Below are 10,101 nucleotides of genomic sequence, written 5' to 3' on the forward strand. Positions count from 1 at the left end.
GAGCAAATTTGGAAATCCTCTTCTGAAGGATTATTGTTTTGCTCGTTGTAGGAGCTGTGAGCGTGGGATCTTTGCGAGGTTGCTCTCATTGGATTCAGCTCGAGGAGTTCTCGCTTTGTCGACAGTTTCAGCAATTTTGGCGGAGTATTTATTTTATTCTACGGGTTTCAATTTCGGCCCTTTTTGCTGTCAGGTAGGGCCTTCCTGTTTTAATTTCTTTTCTCTGTTTCTGCTTCCATTTCTTGTAGCAATATGTTAGGAGGTTGTGAACTAGTGTTCCCCTCTGTTTCTGTTTGCTAGTTCTGCCCGGTTGGTTGGGTATGAATGTTTTACCTGTTTTTGAAATAGGGGTTTGGATTTTTGGGCTGTTATGCTAGCCATTTTTGCATACGGTATCCGTTTTCAATTAGTTTTTGATTTTTGGGGTTTTTGAACCCAAAGGCCAAAGGGGTTTTAATTTTGGAATTTTTCCAAAATTTGGGGTTTTTACCTCGTTTTGTGTGCTGCCCTATTTTCTTGGGTTTCTTGGCACATTGTGGTTCGTGGACCTAGATGATTTGTTTGGATACCAGTTAGAACACTTTTGCATCTTTCATTTCTTTGGGATGCGTGTAGCATTCATCATCCCGATTTTGGTTCAGTTGATTGACTTATGTTTGCATTCTCATCCTGTCCTTGTGTATGATCTTTGTGATGGTGGTGCGCCACACACATGTACATTGTCGGGTGACCTACGGGGCTTGAACTTCTGTGGTACTTCCAAAATTTGTGATCATTGGGGTTGGGTTGGGAGTTTGCATGCCTTCAGGCACTCATCGTTGGATGAGCATGGGTAGGGTAGGGTAGCATATGGAGGGGGCTTCTATCCTGCAACCTGGTGACTACTTCCCGGTTGGCAGAGGAAGTTTTATATAAGTGATAATTAAATTAAAACTTGGGGTGGTAATAACATTAAAGATAATAAATGGTACTTTTGTGTATTGGCCTTCCGTTGAGGGAGTTGAGCTACATAGTGTATTGGCCTTCCGTTGAGGGAGTTGAGCTACATAGATTCGAGCTTTGGCTTTTGATGACAAGTGACTCTCCATGATGTCAGTCCCTACATAGTAGCCCATTGAGGTGTCTGACCAAGACCCATAGTTTATGCATTGTCTTTGTCTTGGATTCAGTCATCATATTGCTTGGCGTGTGTGTTAGCCATGGTTGTTGTTTTGTGTGTGTGTGGTTGGATCATTATCTCCATTAGCATGACAGGTGTGGACCTACAGGTGCCACATGGTTGGGAGGTGTAGCTACCTTCACCACTGCTAGGGACTGGTGTACAGAGATGATCTATTGTTCTAGCATGATCATTGTTGGATGTGTCACTTGGTACTTCGATTTGCGGAGTATGCTTTCTAGTGATATATGATTTCATTGGGATGTTGTGTTCCATGTTTACATGATGTTGGCTTTACGCATTCCTTGTTATGATGTTTAACATATAGTAGATGATGTTATCTGATTACAGGATTATCTTATGTTACTACTAGCATGTTAGATTCTATTTACTTATATTGTAGCATGTTTAGTAGTGATGTCCCTATCACGAAAGTACCGATAATCTGATCGGTGGCTTGGGATGTTACGTGCGGGGGATGGCTAGGGCCCAAGATGGTCTTATGATGCCATTGATGGTTGGGAGGAACCGCATACTTAGTTTGTTATTTTTCTCTTTGCAATGTTATCTATGTTATTGCAATGTTATTTTAGTTGTTGTGATGTTTCCTTTCTATACTTTCCCTTCTTTGTTTGATAGATGGTTAGATTTCATATTTTGTATTTTTGTTACTCAATTTTGGTTTGAGTGTTTTGGCCTCGAAATGTGGATCTGGTACTCCCCAGTGTGGAGTTTCTTCTGTCGATTTTTCTCCATTTTTGAGTTTTGGAAGTGTTTTTACTTTCTATGGGCGACATTTGTTCAGCATTGTGCGACGCTGATAAAGTATCGCACGCCCATAAAAAGAATGTCATACGATACTATAAAGTGTTGCACGCATTACTAGAGAAGTGTCAAATGACACTAGAAGAGTTTCGCATGGCTTTATGAGAAATTTTGTGCGATACTTTTCCAGTATTACATGCCTTCTTGAGAAGTGTTGCATGCAGTAAGGGAGAAGTGTCACCCTCTCTTAGTGAAAAGTGTCGAACGCCTTTTGGTTAAAACCTACGCATGCCAACAGCAGGCACTTTTTGTAGTGTTCTGATCTTTTTGAGAGGTTATCTGGATACCCTTTTGGGCATTCTTCAAGCCTATGTTGTTGCATTTTGAATTTATGAGGTTTCTTTTGAAATTCAGTTTTTGGGTTTCTATTGTAGTCCTTTGGGGTTTAAAATATATCGTTTAAGTATAAGATATATTTTAATATATGCGACGATTCATTTGAGATGGCTTTCAGACCTCTACGAGCTAAGGTGTAGATTCTAGGAAAAATCAGGGCTTCAGAAATTCAGACTTAGCCAAATTTCAGGGCTTCAGGATTTCAAACTTAGCTAGTTTCCAAGAGTCAGCTTATGTCTTTCAGCTTGGTAGGTCTTTGTGGTTTTCGTGATTGTGTTCTAGTTGGTAGTGACATTTGGAGATCCGTTGGTGCTTGGTTGTCTTTCAGTCTTCCATTGCAATCTTTTGGTTTGTGTAGGTTGTATCATGTGCACTTACACTTGTAAAAAAAAAATGGTTTTGACTTATTTTTCATCCTTGTTTTCAAGGATCTCTGGGAGGGGCATTACATCTCCTATGATAACACTAGTGCAATCAACATATCAAAGAATATAGTAGTGCATAACAAAAACAAACACATTGCAATAAAATATCATTTCTTGAGACAGTTGGTGCAAGACAAGGAAGTAAGGTTGGAATATGTGAATACTAAAGAATAGATTGTAGACATATTCACCAAGCCATAAAGATGCATTTTTGTATTAAGAGGTAAGATAGGGATCATTCCCCTAACTAGAGATCACTAAAAAACATTAGTGATGCATCAACCAATGCATGTTGAAGATCAATCAAGTTGATGCAGTAATGATAGGGTAGATCACATATGAGTCAATACTTGAGGTACATTCAAAACTATGTTGTTCATGGTGTTTGGCATTATATGTCAAAGAGGGAGAATTTTCTATCAAAAGAAGATGTTGAAGACATAAGTATTTGTTGATAGAGGGAGAAGAATGAAATCAAAGGGAGTTCACAATGATAGAGGGAGTTCTCATGGATGACAATTAGAATGAAACTAAGGATATTTTTCTTACTTTATTTACTCTGTAAAATCATTGTATTATGACATGTTGTGTTGCCATTAATGCCAAAGAGGGAGATTGTTGAAAAAAATTATTAATTGTATATATTGTCTTTGATGTTACAAAAAATATCATACATTCACCAATATGTACCTACTGAGCTCACTCAAGCGATGAAGATAGTTCTCCATGGCTGCCTAGCATTCCTATATATGCCAAATTTATAAGTCAATGTCTACCAAGTTCACTTGGGAGACAAAGGAAAGTTGGAAAGTAACGAGTGTTAACCAAGCTCACTCAATTACCAAAGAGAATTCATAGATGGTTGTGTCTATAAATTCCACTCAAGAGACAAAGCAACTTGGCATGAAAACCAATGTTAACCGAGCTCACTTGATTAACAAAGGAAAATCTATTTTTGTTAGTGTCTGTTGAGCAAGGTTGGCTAACAAAGGATTTCCTTGTTTTGGCTTATTGAATTAAATGAATATGATTGATGGTTTTGGGTGACTAAGGAAATGAATATTATTTATTCTAATTTGTATTCAAGCCAACTTGACAATGTATAAGAAATAAATGTAAGGTCAAGTTGTGGGATTGAATATGAATGACTATGTGAAGAAAAAAAGATGGTTAGAGGAAGAAAATTTAAGGTATAAGAAGAATATCCTTGTGGAGCTGCAAGGATACATTTTATCAAGAAGGATCAAGTATTGAAGCCATAATTGAGATATGTAATTAGAAATTCAATTGCATCAGAAATAAGTTCATCTCATTCTTACTTTCTAATCATTGTAGCAGTGATCTAAAATCTCTTAATAGAGTTGGCTTAACAACTATTTGTAAATCCTCTAACAAGGTGGCAATTCTACTTGAAGTTTGTTGTAGACCTCTAACAAGGCCACTCCTGGGTTAGTGCAAGAAGATGGGTCTCACTTTTGGCCAAAATGTGGAAGTGTTTTTCCTTTTTTTGAAATATTTTGTCAATTGATGCCAAAATTTAAGTCATTTAGAGATTAAATATAGAAAAACTTCATAAATAAAAATTTTAGTTCCTGGAATCTTCTTTTTGAATATGTAATTTATTTGTATACCCATATGATGGATTATTTTTTTGCTATGGATCTTTAAAAACCACTTTTTCAAAATGCCTATTTCAGGACCATACCACGCTCATGTACGAACACCATAGTTTGACATAAATGAATGAATTTCTGCAAATCTTTTTAAATTGAGTTACTTGACACACCAAAGATTGATGAGAATATTTTTCTTGAATTTTTAATGAATATTATTATTATTATTAATTTTTAATCGGCTATAAAGGAAAATTTTAAAACCTGTCATGTACGGACACCATAATTTGATCACAATTTTAATTTTTTCAAATTTTTTTTTAAAACTTTAAAATAATTGAATGTAGATTGATGACATATAAATTAATTTAAGAAAAAATATAAAATAAAAAAGTTATTAAAGTTTTAGTGAACATTGTTATTTTACATTTAGGTACCACCTTCGATTAAAAAATAATACAAAAATATTAAATAAATTCATAACACTATAAAATTTATATATCTAAAATAAGGATAGTGAGAGCTCTAATGGGTTTTTGTTTTGTAAAAAAATTTGATCCAGAAGACCCTCTAAAAATTATGGCAAGGCATGAATTTGTCAGTTCAATGCCTTAGCCAAATCTTGATAGGCCAAGGCATAGGCTTGATCTCACCAAGCCTATCCCAAACCAAAATTTGAGGCAAGAAAAAAAAATCTGGCCTCATGTTGTAAGAAATAGGCATCCGTTATTTGAATTTCAAAAAATGGGTACTCGTTTTGAAAAGCTAAAAGCAGCATGTAAAATCCACCAAAAACTTTAAAATTTGAATTTTTAATTTTTTGAGAAATGGGTACCCATTTTTTGACAATAAAAAATGGTACCCAATTTTTAAAAATAATGGGTGCTCGTTTTTTAAATTTACGGTCGAGCACCTGAGCCAAAAACGGGTGCCCATTTTTTAAAATTGGATACCCGTTTCTAAGAGGTCTCATTCCGTAGATTTGACTTCCACAAAATTGTGACCCAAATTTGTGCATTCACCCTCCTAAAAGGGTGATATAAATCCTTTAACAAAGTAACACCCAACAAGGTATTTTGTAGCATTTAATAGGGTTGACTCATAACATGGCTCACTTTAGAAGAGTGAAAAATAGTAACTAGTTGCTTGGTGGTTTTTCCCACATTGGGTTTCCACATTAAATCTTGGTGTTACTTGTGTTCGTGATATTTACTTTCAAATGTATTTGAAAATTTTTATTTAAGGTTAATCACTATTAAAATCTTAGATATCAGTTAATTCCAAGTAATAGTTGATTTGTAATGTTTTCCATGTTAAAATATTTAATAGTGTAAATTGAGTGCCTATGTGTTTACTGAGTTACAATAGAATACAATTTATTAGAATTTATGTTTTGATTTGTGTTGATATCTAAAGAATATAGGATTTATAATTGTGGTAACTGATTCACCCCTCCCCTCTCATTTACTCTTATATTTCCAACAGTTAGGTCATCCTTAATTTGTGAATATCTATATAAGATGATATTTATTGACTTATTCTAGTCCTTAAACTAAAATGATCATATAAGGGTGTTATGTGTGTGTGTATTTATGTATATATGTATATTTATATGTATATATATATGTGTATATATATACATATATATGTATGTATATATATGTATATGTTATGTATATAAATACATATATATATATATATATATATATATATATATATATATGTATATATATGTAGATACATATGCATATATGTATGTATGTATATATATATATATATATATATACATATAAAATATGTATATATGTATATATATATACATACATACATATATGCATATGTATCTACATATATATACATGTATATAAATGTATGTATACATATATATATATATATAGATATGTATATATAATATGTATATATGTATATATATGTGTGTATATGTCTATATAGAAAATATATATATGTATATGTATATGTACATATACACACACAACACACACTCACACATATATGTATGTACATACATACATATATATATATATATATATATATATATATATATATATATATATATATATATATATATATATATATATATATATATATATATATATATATATATATATATATATATATATATATATATATATATATATATATATATATATATATATATATATATATATATATATATATATATATATATATATATATATATATATATATATATATATATATATATATATATATATATATATATATATATATATATATATAGTTGAAAACCTCTTTCGCAAGTGATGTATTATTGAGAGTTGTAAAAATTTCAAACATGTCTGTAGGACTATTTAAAACTAAATAACCAATATTTGAGATTTTTTATATCTTTATAAATCTCAACAAGTATGTCATATCTTGATCTAAATATAATCCTATTATGTGAAAAATCTCTTGAATATAAAAATAAGTTTATTCAAAGACCTAATGCTCAATAAGTTTATTAAACAATGAGTATAAATTATCTTGAGAAATCTTATTGCTATTAGTTATTTGTGTATGTTGGACAATGTATTCATTGTCTCCTATAGTGGATCTTCTTGCTATGAATATTGAGGAAAACTATACATAATTTAAAAAAAATCAAAATCTTACTTAAACCTTGATGCTTATTAAGACACTTGGTAATCTTTGCATAAACCTAAGAAAGAAAATAATAAAAATAGGAAAAACAAGTGAAAGAAAGGTAGAATAATCAACAATCTAAATGATCTAAGAGTTTTATAAATATTTAAATAAATTATTTTTAAATTTTTACAATTATGTTGTAGTAATCATAACATGGGAAATTATATGATAACCTCATTAGTGTTATCAATGCAATGAACTTGTAAACAAATTATGTTTACCAATGTGATTCTAAAAATCAAGCTCTATCACTTTCTTTGGGCTTTTGGTTTTGATCACCATAGCTTTTACAGTGTTGCATGGAATTTTGTTGTCTCCCCAAAGATTCTAGAGGTCTTGGCCTTTGTTCCACACAAAAACAAGGGCTTGCACTCTTTTTGAAGTGGATTATTCATGCTATCATTAATGATGAAGCTTGGAAAGTATTGGTTTGACACTGCATCACTTCTGGATTTCTAATTAATAGGCCTATGTGGAAGGGGATTAGCTTTTAGACCCTTCTCATCATGTGGGCTCTTTTATTATCAAGAGCATATGGAAAGCTTGGGAAGCTGTCAAGCCTTGGCTTCATTGGGCTGATGATGGGTTTCATGATGGGCTTTTTTGGAATCAACAGAACCTTTGGTGGTCCCCTATGTTTTCCATTCAAGGTGTTCCTTTTTCCAAGACTCAAGGCATTAGTGCTCTATGCTTTTTTCAAATGTGGCATCAAGACTTGTACGAGCCTCTTTTCTAGGGTCTTTATGAGTCTTAGATCTTGTGAGGATATGCAAGTCTAGTTTCATCTTACTCATTTAAATCAACAGAATTTTGATCTTCTTCTCTCTACAATTCCATATCATTTAATTCAGAAGGTCAGAATTTAGTCAGTTTGACCTTGGTGGAAAGATTGGAAGTGGTATCCTACAATGCCCTCCACCATTTACAAGCCAAGCTTAGGATATAGATGGCTTTCTCCCCATCTCCCTTTGGTGGATACTCTTAACCAGTGTTGGCATCTATAGTCTTCTCCTTATCTCTAGAGGTTGTGATTTGATACTATTTGGAGTGCAATCACTGAGCCTTAGATTGTCCATTTTTCCTAATGTCCATTGTTTCAAGGGCTTTCCCTTGGGCCATGACTCAAGCATATTGGTGTTCTAGATCCTTGTTATCCTTTTTGTGGGCATCTTGAATCATTTTTCTATATTTTTTGGTTTTGTTGGTGTGCTCAAAATTATTGGCACTAGATACATGATTTTTTAAAGTCTTTTAGGCTAGAACCCCTTTCTTAGCATATGGTTGTGTTGGGTGATTCCCCCAAGTTCCCTAGGCAATTTACCCATATTTGGTACACCTTCAAGATGGAGATTTTATTTACTTTGTGGAAGGACATGAATGTTTTTCTTTTCACTCACAATTTTCTTGATATCAATGTTGTTGTGTACACTACAGCATGCATTTGTAATAATATAATATTGTAGATTCAGTTCCAAGCTAACAAAGTGGCTTTGGAGGTGGCCCACCTTTAAGAGTTGCTCAATCATTGGGGTATTACACCCTGTATGGTCGCCAGAGTATCTCCTGACACCTCAACTGACCATACTCTTCCTAGGGACTACTGTCAGGTGTGTAGTTCTTTTGCTCACTAGTCACACATGCCACACTCATAGGCTCCTTGTCACCACTCTCCTAGTGGTGGAAAATGATGGTTGGTAGTACCACTCAACATCTCCACCTTGTTGTGACTCTGGCTAGTCCTTAGGTCCAGTGGCTCCCCTCTTATTGTTCCTCTTATTTCTTCTAGCAAGTGGCCTTTCTACTTGAATTTGTCTATCTCTCTTCCATGGGTAGAGGAGAAAAATGAAGATAAGGTTACTAATAATTTTATTGATGGCTGGACTATTCTTAGTCTCCCTTGACTGGCACTACTCTGATGGCCTGAGGGGTTGCTTAATTTTTTTTTTTATTCCACCTTCTTTTGTGTGAACTCTCATGGGTGATCTCATATCCCCTGGCCCCTTTTTTGTGAATTTGTAACTAGTATCTTAATTTATTAATAGAAAAGGACTATTCATTAATAGAAAATGCACTATTAATTTTATCATAGTTTCAAGTGTGTGGATCTATGAATGTCAAGTTTGAGAATAAAGAAGAAACCAATGCATACTTCATCTAGAAATAGGCATTCTAGAAGCTAAACTAATATTTTTCTTGCACATAAACTACAAAAAGTGAAATGAATTGTGGAATAAATCAAAGGTTCAAGTCCATAAATAATCAAAATCATAATTTTAATAAAAATGGGTATCCTTCTTGATTATAGTGATACAAAGATACTTACATTAACCCCAGCTCTCCTAGAAATAATTATCAAAGGATAAAAGGGGTTATAATCCTCCAATAATATAACCTATAAATATCTAATTTTTTCTCTTTCATTTTTAAGAGATGAGAGCCTATTTTTATACATAGATGGAATAATATAGCCTGAAAGGGAAACATCCTTGCAATTTTGAAAGTGATCTTTAGTCATGGGGATGGAATCATCATTTGGCAAGACTGAGGGTTCACTTCTTTTATTGGATCCTATACAACGAGTCACTTAAATTTATGTCATGTGCTCAAGAGTTAGTCTTTATTTCCATATTTAGTAACTACTACTTCTCGGTGAATGTAACCTTTCCTTAAGATCATTTTCTCTATTTTCATGAGTGTCAATGGTGTTAAGATGTATCTTAAATGTAGCTATTTCTTGGAGACATGTTATGTACAAGGAGCTCCCTTAATTTGAAAATAGGCTACATTTAGGAAAAATGATCTATAGGGGACCACCTTCCTCCTCTAAGAGACCTTTTACAAGGTTGATACACAATAAGGCCAACTAATAATATGCCTCATCAAAGAAAATTTGAAGAAAGAGGGGAACATGTGGAAGCCTAGTGAGAAAGGTTGACTAGAAGAACAGGTGTGAAAAAAGTGTATGTTGTAGTGACATGTGTCACTTATTAATGATAAAAATTCCTATGAAGAAAGTGCTTTAAGTGGGAAGTGCGTTCCTTTGAAGAGGTTTAAA

The sequence above is a fragment of the Cupressus sempervirens genome, chromosome 7 (assembly GCF_028749045.1).
Source record: "Cupressus sempervirens isolate cs-2001-9-10 chromosome 7, ASM2874904v1, whole genome shotgun sequence".
NCBI lineage: Eukaryota > Viridiplantae > Streptophyta > Pinopsida > Cupressales > Cupressaceae > Cupressus > Cupressus sempervirens.